The sequence below is a fragment of the Pezoporus occidentalis genome, unplaced genomic scaffold, assembly GCF_034315485.1.
Source record: "Pezoporus occidentalis ecotype Australia unplaced genomic scaffold, CSIRO_AGI_Poc_V1 ctg37, whole genome shotgun sequence".
NCBI lineage: Eukaryota > Metazoa > Chordata > Aves > Psittaciformes > Psittacidae > Pezoporus > Pezoporus occidentalis.
This window is the reverse complement of record NW_026915691.1, coordinates 6572629-6587764: the sequence shown is the minus strand read 5'-3', so window position 1 is coordinate 6587764 and position 15136 is coordinate 6572629. Positions and strand designations below refer to the sequence as shown.

Below are 15136 nucleotides of genomic sequence, written 5' to 3'. Positions count from 1 at the left end.
ACCCTGGCCACAAGTGATTCATTAAAGCCACCGAGGATCCTCACAAGCCACATTCTTTTAAGGAGACTTCACACGCCCCCATTAAAAAACCTTGTCATGGTTTGGGAGCTGGAGACACAGGGAGAACCTCAAACCTGGAATCCACAAGGGACTCATAACCTCCTCCTCATGTCAACCAGCTTCCCAGTGACACAGTGGGCACTGACTATAGCAGAGCAAGGAGCCACGCTTTGCCTTTGCTCAGCAGCAGAAGCAGCCCTGGTCTCTGCACAGAGACCACCCGGGAACCTCAGGTGCTTCAGGCACGAAGTCATTTACCACGTGCTTGAAATTGAACTAGTGGAAAGATCTTGTTCAGTCCCAAAACACAGCTGAGCTAACATACAGGAATCAAAGGAAACAAGCAGTCCTCTTAACAGCAGAATCAGTGAAGCCTGGTTTGTTGTGCATTTATCTTTCAAAGTTGAGCTCCTCTGTGGATTCCCTCATGCCTAACAGACCGAGTTTGTGCTTTTTCTGTGATGAACAAGTATATTGGGTTTGTGTGGCAAGGGTTTGGTAGCAGGGGAGTTAAAGAGGTGGCTTCTGTGAGAAACTGCTAGAAGCTTCCCCTATATGCAACAGAGTCGATGCCAGCCAGCTCCAAGATGGACCCACAGCTGGCCAAGGCTGAGCCCACCCCCAAATCAGATTTGCTTGGAATTAACAATAAACTGTGTCTCTGTTGGAAACAGTGAGCATTATCCATGGGCGAAGGCAAACAGACTGGGAGGAAAAGAGCAAGAAATGGGCTTATTTATAGAAGTTCAAGGTCTTTCACTCACACAGTTCCTGGATCAAAGACTTCCTGGGTACATGGGCAGGTGAATTATTATAGACTGTTCCAGCACTGCCCCATCTGTCAGACAAGGATAGTATCACCCTACTCCACACTGGTATCATGAAATTTGAGTGTAATACTCGTAAAAGCATCTGCAGACCAGGCTAGGTAATTTATGTTCAAATCAATTTTCAATGGTAGTAAATCTTCTCATTTCAGCTCCACAGTGGAAAAATCCCATCCAGGGCAATGTATGTCTCCTTAACAAGTTAAAGAGGTGAATAGCTCCAACTGTTTATTGACCAGAAACTAGAAAATGCCCAGTTGCCCAAACTGGAGCAGGTGACCACTGGTTTTGTTTGCCCTTCAGTAACACAGACACCTCTGTTGCTCTACAGAACAACTCCAGGTGTAAATGCTCACTCTCCTTCAGAACCAAACCACTGCTCCGTGCTTTCTCTGGAAGCATTGCCTCTGGTACTCCAGATGAAGTCTATTTGGTGGGAAGAGCATGGCTATGTGCTCTCAGAGACACCCGTGTGTGAGATGGATGGCTTTTCGATGAGCTGTGAACCACTCCACAGGACAGCTGGGGAGAGGATTGAGCTGGAAAGAAGGGATGAACTGTCTTTCTGTGCAACTTCCTTCTTAGTCTGAAATGGAGGGGAGTAGCCATACACGGAGCATCCTGTTTCTAAAGAGAAGTTACGCTTATTTTCCCCCAGAAGTTTTGACATTCCCCATTCTGGACTCCTGGTCACACCATAACTGGGTTTTATTGTCATGGAAAAAAAAGGGTTCTGAAGCATTAGAAAGCATGGAAATACTGAACAGTGCATACCTTGCCCTGGGGTGTGATTCGAACTCCATCACAGTCACAGCTAGGAATCCCACCGACATCAGTGAGGCAGGGATTTCACTCCTGGAGGCTTGGGGTTTGTTCGTATTGCTGTTAAAGAGCCTGGGAACCTGTGCTTGATAAGGTCAAGCAAGCCTAGCAGGGGCGATCCACTGCTCTTTTCCCCTCTCAAATCTCAGGCACAGCCCAGACCGCTGTGTGTGTCTGCATCTGAATTATTTAACTGTCCAGCTGGCTAAAAATAGCACACCAGCAACTCCCTTTCCAGCCGTTGACTGTTAAATGGGCTGTCAGAGCCCAGCCAAGTGCTGAGGTCGTGGCCTGGGCTCCACATGTGGACAGGGTGAGCTGGATGCCAGAGGGAGTGAGAAGCATGTCCCCGCAAAGCCTAGTTCCAGCACGATGATATCAGCCTGTGGAAGAAAAGCAAGGCAAACTCGGAACATTATGAAGCTGCCAAAGAAAACACTGTCTTCACAATGAACAAAAGTCTGATTAATTATTAATTGCTTGCCAGCTAATTAGCATTCCCTCAGGCAGCTGTCTACAGAATGCCTTGTATTTCCAACCCACCCCGGGCCAACTTCATCTATGCAAATGGCTTTGAATTACAGTTAGCAACTGATTTGTTGCCTGAAACAAGTTGTTCCACTCCCATCTCCCCATCTCCTCCTGTCACCCTTCTTTTCTCCACCCAGGGACTTGAGCTCATTACAGTGTCAGCTGAGCAGAAAACATCCCTTGCTTAGGAATCTCTTTCCTCTGGTACTTTTCCACGGAAGCTGGACACCTCCCACCAGCCACCCCTGTGCACTGCCCTCAGCCTGCCTTATGGGAGGGCAACTGCAGTGCCCCAGCCCTGACAAAAGCCATGTTTGGCTGCTGTGTGGCCAGAGAGGAGGGAGAGCAGCTCTGGGCGGTGAGAAGCTAATCAGCTGCAGAGGCAGGGACCAGCTCTTGGCTTTAGAACTGAAGGCAGCATTTAGGGAATTCAGCCTCAGCTAATCATAGAATCATAGGATTGTTTAGGTTAGAAAAGACCTTTAAGATAGAGTCCAAGTGTTAACCCAGCACTGCCAAGTGCATCACTAAGCCATATCCCCAAGTGCCACATGTGCACATCTTTTAAATACCTCCACGGATGGCAACTCAACCACTTCCCTGGGCAGCCCATTCCAATGCTTGACAGCTCCTCTGATAAAGACGTTTTTACTAATATCCAATCTAAACCTCCCTGCATTAAGGTCCTCTTAACCTAATGGAACTTGCATATGTGCATCAAGGGCAAGCAAACCCCTTTTGAGAGCAGAAGCATGAACTACAGCTGTGTAGAGGCAGAGCAACCCTGCAGCTTTCTGCTTTACAGTGCAAAAAAAAAAGTGCATTTTAAGAACTTGGCAGCTTTACTTACTATGTTTTTTAATGGATCAAGCCAATATGAAGTGAAATACTGCAACACAACATGAAAGTATCTCAGTTTACCGCCACGCTGCTCAACAAAAGCTATCCACAAACCTGGGCAAACTAGGATACTGGATTAGGATTACTGAGGTCTCCAAGGTGCATCTCTCTGGAACTTAAGTATGTATCACACTGTCTCTGCAGTGCAGGGCGAATCCCAAAGAGGGATTGCCATTTTCCCCAAGCACTTGAGCCAGCCTCTGTATTTTACACCTGACACCTGAGTGTACCAGCAACTCCTATTCACTAGATGAAAATGTGCTTGAGAGCTTAACAGGAAAGCAGGTAATGTTTATAAGGAAAGATGGTGAAGGAAACAAGGATCAACTCCAGAGGGGTCTGGGGTGTTAAATCTGACCATCAGCACCCAGATGCACCAGAGAATCCAGTACCAGGTGAGCTGACCTGGAATCCAGCGGTGGTAATGGATCTCTCTCCAGCAACCTCAGACTGATGCTCCAGCTCCAGAGATATGAGGAAGGATCCCTTCCCGTGCAGACAAGGCCATGTGATAAAAGCTGCCACAGTTATCAGAGAGGCCTTCATGAACGGGAGCACAGGATCATCAGGATGGGGAGCAGTTTCCCGGTCTGTTTACATACTTTGTAGAACAAGGAGTCCTGCATCTAAGACCGTGCCCTGGCTCTTACTGCAATATAAACATCATAAATGGACTGCTTTCCCACCCCAAAGCTAGAAAAGAAGTGCTGATGCAGCTAGACGATTGCGATAAGAACAGTTGTTTTCAGAGCGAAGAGACATAATCTGTGGGAAGTTTGTTTGGTTTTAGGCAGGGAACTTGGTCTGCCAAGTACAAAATAAAAATGTCCCAATTACCAGTCAATTTCTTATTCTCATCCTACAGGTTTACTGTGCCTGCTGGTAGCTCTAACACTCCACCATGCCAAGAAGGCAGCATGTTAGTCAAGTATAAGACCATTAAGTAACATCTCTATAGATACAGGATAGAACTCCTTGAAATATATAGGCACTGCAGAGGAGCAGAACATGGTTTTGTAGCACCCCTGTTAACGGGACTGCAAAGAACCTTGAGCTACGATCCACAGCCAGGTATTTTATTAGACTACATTTTCCTCTTGTACATGTGTCATATAAAGTACATAAACTCATGAAGTTCAACTAGGACTAGCATAAATCAGCGCTAACACCACTGAAGCCAATAGAGTTGCACTGGGATGAAAGTGGCATAAATCAGATACTGATCAGGTACACATTTTCTTTAAGGTAGACAGACCATTAAGTGGCTTACATAGACTCCTTATCACATTACAGTTCTGTAAGGTAAATAACAGCCACCATGCACTGTATGTAATGAATTGCAGCCTGCAACATACAGCAAATGGCCATTTTTCTCAGGGAATCTCTCAGCTCAGAGCTCTGGGACCAAAAATAATGGGCAATATTCTCCAGCATTCATGTGTGACATTCCCATTAGTATTAACAGGAGGTATGTGCCCAAAGTCAGGATGTATTCATCAGCAATCTGAATTGGATATTACTGAGGCTCCTGATGAACGTTCTGGTTTCATCCCCAGCAATGATCCTCCTAGGGAGCAGACACAACTCTTTACTCATCTTTGCACAGCACTTGCACAGGAAGATATTTGCGCAGTGGCAGGTAGAGCTGGAATCAGAGGAAGGAAGGCAGTCTTGTATTGCTTACCTCAGAGCTCCAACCCCCAAAGCAGCCTTGCTCAGCCCCACACTGGCAGCTCAGTTGGTGCAGGTGCTGAGCATCCATTACAGCACCAGAACTCAAAGGCTGGATGGTAGCTGAAGCCTGGAGAAGGTAAGAGAAATGACCACAAAGTCACAGGGCAGATCTGCAATAGAGCTAGTGAAGCCAAGCCTCTGACCTTATAGTCAGATATTCTGTTATATGCTATCACCATCCTGCATTTACCCTAAAGGGCTGTAATCTCTCTCTTTCCCATAAAGTTGAATTATTGACTTCAGAGAAGCTTGCAACTTCATTTGAAAAGGTGAAAAAGAAATCTGATCTCCAAAGGGCAAGAGAAATAATCAGTGAAAGGCTATCATTTAGTAAGCTTACTGATGAATGTTACAACATAAATGTCCAGCCTGCCTGTTTTACGTCCAAGAAATCCTGCTTTCTGCCTATGTACATGTGGTTTACCATTGTCTGCTTAATTTCTTAATTATACTTCAAGATGACTCAAATATAGAGGCTAAAGCAGGTTCAACAGGCAACCAAACTGTAGCCAATGCAAGCAGAGTGTACACAGCTTAGTTAACAAGAACAAATTGCTTCCTGCCCTGAATTGCACCTAAGAAGAGCCATAAGCTGGTTCAGAACTAAATATATGCCACAGCATATGCGCTTGCTAGGAAGGTCATTAGAACATAGAGCTCATAGAGAGCTGTGTGGCAGGAGAGAGTAAACACAAGAATAAGATGCAGTGGAATCTGTGCAAGAGAGAAGTGAAAGACACAGAAGGCCAAGGAGCACAGCTGCTTGAAATAATTCAAACAGAAACCATACAGCTGCATGCCTTATCCTACCCCCCTGCCTCTGAAAGCATGAACCTTGGCAGTGCTATTCCTCCCCTACCCAAACATAAGGATCAGGCCCTATAAAGCACCTTATGGTGAGCCAAAAGTGAGAATGACCAACTAGCCTAAAGCATAAGGTCTTAAGTTCTGGAGGTGTTGGCTTTGCAATTTAAAAAAGCTGGGTTTAGCAAAGACTTTCTTTACTGCAGAGATGAAGACTACTTGTGGCTCTAAACACAAGGGCTTAATCCCAAGAGTCACAGGCCTGTAGACAAGTGTCCAAGAACACTGTCCGTACCTTTGACAAGCTGTAATTAGTATAATAGAACAATGTAACCAGGACTCTAACTCAAAGATGACTGACAGTGATACAATAGAGGGGTCAGGGGGAAGCTAATCCAGAAATTCAGTGTGCACCCCTTAAGCAAAGCATTTAAGTGCAACTAAAAATAGCAGGTGAGACTATCTGACAGCTAAATTGCCAGTGGTAGCTTAGCATGGATTCGGTTACATTGCTCAGCGACCCTCAGTGAATTAAATAGATTGAAATGCTAATGATAGAGTGAATTCCCAGCACAGAGGTAGAATAAAGTAGTCAGATTAGGTTTCAGACAAGGTGAGTTCAATGGCAGCAGAGAGATCAGAGTTTGTTTAGATCAAGGTACAAAGGTAATTTGTCTAGATCAGGGTAGAAAGATGGTTCTTTAAAGCTATGGGGCTCCCCTATGTTAAGTAACACACTGAAAACAGTGTAGACCTGACAAGCTATTTCAGTGACTGTTATTTTATGTGATTTCCATCAACACTGGTACATTTCTGCCTGGTCTCAATATACTCTTAATGGCATCGTCGTTTATCTCCTAATTAGTTAAATGCTACTCTGATGACAGATGTGTGACGGTTCACCTGGGCTGTCATTCAGACTGTATTTATTTCTTCTCAGCCAGTATTCTAACCAGCATACAGCTTTGGTGAAACCGTGACTGTGGCATTTATTGTCTTTTGTGCTTACCATGGCATGACAACTGCAAAAGCACGCAGAGATTCATCCTCACTGCTCCTCCTAAAAGTCTGGAAGCAGTACTGCCTCGGAAAGGAGGCACAGGCCGGATCAAGCATGGTAGCTGCCATTGCACAGACAGAGCTCAGGTCACCTGCTAACAAAATGTAAACCTTAAGCTAATGGCAATGCAAACAAACACCCACAAAGCACACACAAAAAATAAGAACTGAACCTGAAACTCCATCCAGGGTTCACCCCTTTAAAACAACCCTAGAGGCTCTCTGGAGAGGGTATATTACTACATAAATTCCAAGATCAATTTAGCCTGAAACAACTGATCCATCCCTTCTCATCCAAGGTCACACAGCAAGTCAATGCCATTAGATTAAGAAAAAAAAACCAACAACTTGAAATAAGATGCACTACCCTAGCAGTAGGGGCAATTAACACCTTGACAAGATAGGGGGCTCACCATCACTTGGAGCTTTAAAAATAAGATTAGGCATCGTTGTAAAGGATGCATTTCAATTCACTGCCCTTATAATTTGGAATAGTTATTCTTGTAAGGAAGTGACATTGCAACCTGTCATTTGACTATCAATTGGTGGCGTCATAATACTTCAGTGTCAGTTGTCTGTTTCCACTACAGTAAATAAGGATTATGTATTCTAGTGAAGAAGAAGCATTGTAATCCTGTGTAAGGTCAGGGGGTGGGAGCATAGCATGTTTTGCCCATGGGAGTTTCTTTTGCAGTAGTGCTTATGATCCTGTGAGCAGGAAATCCAAGCCCTGCAACACCCTTACTTTCGGTCTGCGCAGCAGATTACACCATCTGGTCATTGGGATGATTACTATATAGGGAAAAATACAAGAAAACGAGATTTTCCAGAGTGACAATGTAATTTAGGGTGCTCTGTTCCATACAAACAGGACTGGTTGTGAGAAGACAGCTGACTGTGCAGTAATCAGTCCCTTGGCTAGGCAGGCTGCATTTTGAGCAGTGCGCTTCAGACGCTGCATACGGGATAAGATTCACTTCTGCCTTCCTCTTCACCGAGGTCAGTTCTTTGTTTAGTTTCAGTATTCCCAGAGGAAAAAGACTACATGGGCAGCAATTAGGAACTGCATGAGGCAGCTTTGATGACTGCTCTTGAACCTTATCCTCCGCATCAAAGGCTAAAGAGTCTGGGATCAATTCTCCCCTGCTATACCAGTGACAATCTCACCCCTTATGGTTCCAAGCCTGAGTGAGGTTCAGCAAGTGGAAATGATTCCTGAGAAGCAGAACCCTGATATGCTTTCTCCATTCATAGTAACAGTCTACTTTATGCCAAGTGACTCATTACCATGAGTGAAGGGAACATGATTCAACCAGAAACATGCATGTAATTTGCACAGATTACTTTCCCACTTGGTTTCCATACTGTGGAGTAACAGGGACTGCCTTCAAGACATTAAAAAAAAAAAAAGGATAGTCCCATGAGTAATTCTTTGCTTAAGAGATAATAGATTGAAGAGACATTCAGATATGGTAGTCTAGAACAGAAACAACATTAGAAAGGAAGCCTTGTGTTCCACAACACTTCCAGTGCTGTCAAGTGATATGAAACTAACGTTTGGAGGATGCTTCAAACACCACTTGTGAATTAAGGAATGTTTCTTTGCAGCCCACAGAAGAAAGACAGAGGAGGTGGCCTCAGGCATGAGTTGGTTGGATTTCAAGATCTGCTTTTCTTGCCTGGCTGGGTGCAGCTTGTGTTTGTGTTCAGTGGTGACACCACCCTCACAGCCTCTGCGGAAAGACACACCGCTGCTGAGCTCACTGCTGAAAAGGAAGAGTTATCCTTCAGACTCACACCTTGCTCTGGACACTGCAGCGTTGCGCAAGATGGAACTCAAAGAGAGCTGTCAGCATTCATGTATCAGACCATTAACCTAAAATGAGGATGTGATTTCACTTACAATTCGGCACTGAAGTGCAGTAGCTGCAGTGGGTAGTTTATCATTTCTTTTGCTGAAGCGCTTGCTGGCAGAAGTGCGATAGGAAGAAGGAACCAGTTCCAGTGAAGTCACAAGGGCAGACTCAAACTGCTTACTTTGTAGCATAAATGGTTTAATGTGACAGGGCATGGGGGAAGCAGAAGATCTGTCAGGGAAAATAAACAAAAAAGAAAAATATTACTTCAGAATAACTCATCCCAAGTAAATGGAGCTTTCCAAAGCAGCAGCATGCAAAATGCTTGATTTCAAGAGTTTCATCCTGGCTCCAGGCAATGTATGATGCTTCACTTGACAAACAAGCCAAGCTCAAGAAACCAACTTTGCCAAATTAAGAGAGCAAGAAGGGATCAGGGAGAACTGAAGTGACACATGGCCCACCAGACACAGGGTTTATTTTACTGTAAGAGGGCAGTGAGGCTTTCGACGAGGCAGATAAGCATACAGACGTGAAACCCACAAAACCTTTCCCCACACTCTGAACCAGCTGCAAAGTTGACAACGCTGTATTTTAAGAAGTGTGCAGAAGCAAAGTTGCACCTCCTTAGAGCAGCACAAAGCAGACATGCAAATCAGCATCCAGCTACAAAACCATGGCTTTACTCGGCTTTCCATCCACAGGCTTAGGTCTCATGAAGTCTGCTCCCTTTACCTTGCATTTCTTATTCTTCTAACCCAGTGGTTACCAATCAAGAGCGGTTACCAACCTAAACCTGCAATGCTGCTGGAAAAGGAGGTTCACCTCTGCTCTCCTGAAAGAAGCCATATGCTACTGCAGGGGTGGGTGAAATTATACCGTCTACAAGGCACTCCCTTAATCTTCCAAGTTCTTTTTCTGGAACCACAAATAAGAAATCAGCTGGAAATTAAAGAGGAAACAGGCAATAGGAGACACTGCAAAAATAAATAGAATCCAGCAGGAACAGAACAAAAATTGAATCCCTGTGAAGTGTCTGAAAATCAGCTTCACATTTTGAACTGGTTCAAAGCAGGGATGCCTCACGCTCCTGGGAAAACCAGGATGCAGGAAAAGATAGGAAATACCAAAATATCCCATATAGGAGCGTTCCCAGTTCCCACAGCCCCACAAATCCCATTATTACCTTTCCCATTCTTACCACATATTTCAAACTCCTTTGCTTTCCCACAGCACCTTGGCTGTGCTCCCAGCTACAATGGATGCATTTGCTTGAAGACAAAGCCCTGTGAGTCCATTCTCAGCAAAAAACATCACCCAGGACCTAGACACAGAAAAGGCCACATTTGCTTGAGAACTTCCTTTTAAATGGAAAAGTGATGTCCATTCTGTGAGGTCTTACAGCAGGAGAGACCACATAGGTGATGAGACCATTGCTTCCAGCTGAGGAGCAAAAGGGTGTGGGTTCTCCTTAGGAGCTGGCAGAGGTTCAATGGCTACTTGGGATTGGCTTCATTCTTGCTGCAGGCAAATTTGAGCAGACTTACTTCCAGAGTGTGTTTAATAGCATGCACTAAACCATCAAATGATCCACATCCAGATGAAGCAAAGGGGTGGATGTGGGTTATATTAAACTAACCTGCAGCCAATTCCTGGTGTAGGTAATCTCTGCTGCAAACACCCCTTCAGGATTCTGGGGCCAGCGGATCCATCCCTAGCAATACCCTCCCATGTCTTGATCTCCTTCAGCTTGTTCCACCTCCCACCCCGGTGAGATGGCTGATGCTCAGGGTCCACATGGATGTTCTTGCCCTGGGGATCCTTTTGTGGAAGGGGGATGAATCAGCTCTGTCCCATCTCTGTTGCAGGAGGGCCCTTTGAGCCACTGTCAAACAGGCACGTGGCATCTCTTACACTACCAGCTCCTTGGCCTTCCCTAATGAAAAGGGTTGGTTTTGTCCCGTTCAGAAGAGGGGAGGGAGATGGGAGGACATGAAACCAACAACAAGCCCTTGTAAGCACTGATATGGCCCTAAGGGCTTCTCCACATTAAAGCTGATCCAGTGTAACTCCTGCAGGCTGCTATTGTGGTTTCTGTTTGCTCTGTCTACTCTTTAATTACAACTGTTGCTTACAACTGTTTGTAAGGCCACTTGCAGCTCTGTCTTGGAAATCAGTTCAGATGTCAATGGTTACACCATGAATGGGCTTAAAGCCAACGGATAAAGACCATAAACTTGACACCAGAAAGTGTAAATATCTGAAAAAAGAAAGAATTGGACTTCAGGCGTATGACAGAGAGGGCCCATGACCAGAGAAGACACTGGGGAAGCCTCAGGTCACCAGAAGAGTGCATACACAGTGGTGTGTTTGCACCCAGTGGGTCAGTAGCTTTGCTTTCTTCTGCAACAATGACATGAAAACACAACACTGGTCATAATCTGCATCATCAATAGGTTTAAACCCTCCAAGACATCAAAACTTTAGCTTCTCAGCACTTCCAGGGTCTTTTGCAAGTGGGCCATGGTTACAAGTGGCAGAAGCTGAAGAGCTCGTCTCAACTGAGACCTCCTTGGGCGCAGCTCCGTGGGTAAACAGGAGTCAAAACGCACTAGGTGAGAGTTTACAAATGGGGAACCGAGGCACAGGAAGATTAATAATAATGATACTCAGCATTTATTTATTGCTTTAAGTGGTCCACACCCTTTACAGACGTTGACCCTCGCAATACCCGGGGGAGAGGTGACTGCCTATTATTATCCTGTTTTTCACAGATGGGGACGAAGAGGCTGAAATGTGGCTTTCCCCAGGCCAAAGAGCTAACAACTGGTGAACATAATTCTGTGCTTCAAGTCCAGCTCAAGCACTCCACATCCTCATGAAAGAGTGTATCACAGTGTGACCAACCTTGTCTTACTGCTCCTCACAGCAGCAGCACATTCTTAGCCCCTTTGTGGAAATGGTTGGTTCAAGGCTAAGTGTGAGGTGGCTTCACCTGGTGAGGACACAGGACTGTTCCTTCAGACAACCCTCTCCCCCAGCCCTGCGCTCTGAGTGTGCATCCTTGCTGGGCTCACTCCTCAAACACACCTTACCGCACCACCAATTTTATTGCTCCAGTGCTTCCCATAACAACATCCTCCTTTTCCCTTGCTTTTCCAGCTGAAGGAGGACCACACAGGGCTGGGAATGGGGCTGAGCGATGATTCCTGGGAGGATAAATAGAAAGAAGGGAAACAGCTACCAGACAATGTTGACATAAGCCTGAGTGGAAGTTAAACAGTTTCTCACCAGCAGAGCAAGCTTCTGGAACAGACCTGGGAGAGCACTAGTGGGGGGTAAAAATCAAGGACAAAAAGACCCCTTAGCCAATCTATGTAGTTTTAAGATGGAGCTTGATAAATCGATAGGAATGGCTGCCTGGGACACATGGGATCACACCTGCTGATGAAAGAGGTCTTTCCAGCCCGGTGCTCCCTCCAGCTTCCTTGAAAGCACTGAGCTGTGCAGCCTGCAGCTGCCAAGGTTCATTTCTTCAAACAAACAAACAAAGCTGGGACACCAAAGCGGTAATCAAGAGAATTGCATTGCAACACTGAGCTTCCGCTGTGCTCCCCGCACTTTGGGAACTGTGTCTTCATTTCCTGATGGAATACTCCCTTCCCTCCTGCGGCAGGGGCTACACTGGGACGGTCCCACCTTAAGGAAGCCCTGGGGTGCCTTGCCATAGCGCTGGCAGTCCCAGTGGCACTCAGCCTGCTTCCCTCTGGCCCACCCAACTGCTCTGATTCATGTGGCTCTGCTCCTGCGATGAATTAGCAGCCAGGGTTTCCCGAGGTTAGCATGGCCATGGATACAGATCACAGCCTTGTTTCGTCAGGCTCATGGAGAGGGTTGTAACAACAGCAATGGGAGTTGGTGCCAGTGGGTAAAAAGTGGGGAACTTCAGTTCAAGAAGGCAGACCCTCCGCTCCCTTCCTCGCTTCCCCAGGCTGCAGACACTCCTCAGCCCCAACAAACACAGTGAGGCAATGGGCACGCTTCCAGCCAGAAGGGATGAAAGGGACGGGTCAGAGGCCAGGTCCTCCCTCCTGACCCATGTGGTGTCAGGAGACCTGAAACCCATCCATCAAATGTAAGTGCTTGGTTATCACAGAGGGAGTGCTTGGGGCTTTGTCTCCATGGGAAGGTTGTGTTGGTATCGTTCAGGGTATGAACATAAATTGCTGCGATCCCTTGGGGCCCTTCTTTGCTAGGAAAATGTGAGTCCTTAATGCCCATTAATTAACTTGAAGTAGGCTTTGCGGGAAGTGTGTAGTTTTCACATGAAGTTATATTAAAGACCAGCTCTGCATACTTTATTTGCTGTATGATTCAGCAAAACTCAAGCATGCACTTAAGTTCAAACATGCACTTTGAGCTCAGTGAAGTCAGCGGAAGGCTGCTAAAATGCTTCAGTGATTTGGAGCTTATTTAGACTGTGTGTGATTTAGGAATAGGCATCAGCAATCAAAAATTCCCTATCCTTTACCTTGTCCTGTAGTACCTGAACACATCCTCCTTTCTTTGTGGCTGTAAAACTGCTAGTGCTGTGAAAATAAGTAAGTCTCATGTCTAAGGAAGATGGGCTTGCTTAAGACTCAGTAGAGCTTTGTGGTCACGGTACAGAGATGTGTGTTTTTTTCTGCAAGCCTAAATCAGCTGCTCTGCAGTAAGGTTCAATACCCTGGTTTTCTGCTTTCCTGAAAGCTTTTGCACTCGCTGACCGAACTGCTTTGTGCCAAGAGGCTACAAGGCACTGCCCAGATACGTTGGAAAGCTTGTGGAAACTGCTTTGTGCGTATGGAAAGCAGTAGGAGCCCTGAAATGACAAGTTACTGCTATAAAGTTGAGGGGAGCATCTCCTGTTCATCTGTGCTTTCCTGCCTGGATAGTAGCAGGCATAAAGCATGAACCGCAAGAAAGCATTTCCCATAGCTTTTTTTTCTCCTGCCATAAGAAGACGATATAGGAGGGCCCCAGAAGCAGTAAAAACACCATCCTTCAGTCTGGGGCCGCCTTGCAGCTGGAGCAGCAGATGCAAGACTCAGGCTGTTCCCCATTCTCTCCTGCCCCACTTAGCCTTTGAAAGGGCTTCCCTCCCTCCATGCATGCAGTGACAGCCGCCAATGCCTAATTACGGCTCTTTAACCTTAAAATATGACAGCACTGTGCTGCACTTACGTGATCCTGTAATCATATCTTCCTACAGATGCCCTTTTCATGCAGCTTAAATATTTTACAAATACATGTCTAAGTACAAATCTACTGCATTAACTCTTGTATAGAGGGTACTTATTTTCAGCATGGTGGCTGGGATTCCTATAAATATAATTTACCATGCAGTATGATATAGCTGGGCTAAAACGCGCAGCTTTTACTAGCTAAAATACAATAAAATATGCTACACCATGTTTCACAGATGAATCACTTCTAAACCATGCCTTTAAGTATCATCTGTCACTGCAGTTCCTTATTGTAATACTTTGTGAGAGCTAAAGGAAAAGAGAGAGAAATTGCCCTTTAAATCTCTACAAAGCCTACCATCCAGAAGAAATTAGGGACATTTGTTCTTGGAGTCAGATGGGTTATGTAAGAGAAAGCTGTACACAACAGGTTTTATTGGGGTGGAGGTGAGGGGAATGGGGTTTTTTCTTATTTATTTATGTGCTATTCGAGGCATGTTCAAAGACCAGCTCATGAACAACTCCCAAACTCTGTAAAGAGCAGCTGTAATCCAAAGGGTGCAGAAAATCGTTTCATCTCAGCCCAAGATGCCAAGCTACCAGGGTAGAGACCCCAGTAAAGCAGAACTGCCTGATACCTGCTTTAAACTAGGTCCCCAGCAGAAAGTCTGCATGTGGACAAAGCAGTGGAGTAGGTTAGGGAAATCATCAGCAGATAGTAAGATGTTCCCATATTCAGTAGGTGCCAGTTGGTCTACACAGTTCTTGCTTCGAAGAAGAACAATGCTGGAAAGAGCTACTTAAAGCACAACCCCCCAGCAGTCACAGACAACCTGAGGAGCAGGTTTGGGAAACAGCCATAAAAGATCCATGCAAAGGCCTTTGAACACTTCCCAGTGTATAAAATCAAACTTAAGTCTGAAAGACCCGAGTTAAAGAAAGAGTAGTAATGATCTCCAATGGGATGTCTCCAGTCTGGCCAAAGGCTTTATATAACTTGTGTGATTGGAAGGCACGCACTTCATTTCTGCTACCAAATGCGTCTTCACTTGCCAGATCCCCCGGCTTTCCAGCATTCCCTGGCTTGCTGCAAGGGCCCTGGATCCAAGTGTAGGGTTATCCCCTGGGCTGCTGAAGTCCTTCTCAGACCCAAGAGGTTTCCTGTAGGTTGCAGCAGGTTTTTCTAAGCCAGACTCTCTGTGGGGTCTTCTCTCTCTTCTTTAAAGCTACCACTGAAATAACATAGTAAAGGCAGAGCTGGAGTAACAGGGATGTCACAGCTGGTGGCCACAGCTGTGAGTTTGGGCCAGAACACATT

General features: G+C 45.6%; 1 long non-coding RNA gene across 1 annotated transcript; it reads right to left on the bottom strand.

Annotated features, from left to right (window-relative positions):
• Positions 1-1098: 1098 nt before the first annotated feature.
• On the bottom strand, positions 1099-12378 carry LOC134170264 (uncharacterized). The gene is made up of 4 exons (XR_009967183.1): positions 12293-12378; positions 9795-9917; positions 4825-4941; positions 1099-2092 (listed from the first exon to the last, which is right to left on the bottom strand). It is a non-coding gene; the product is annotated as an uncharacterized LOC134170264 (long non-coding RNA).
• Positions 12379-15136: the final 2758 nt, after the last annotated feature.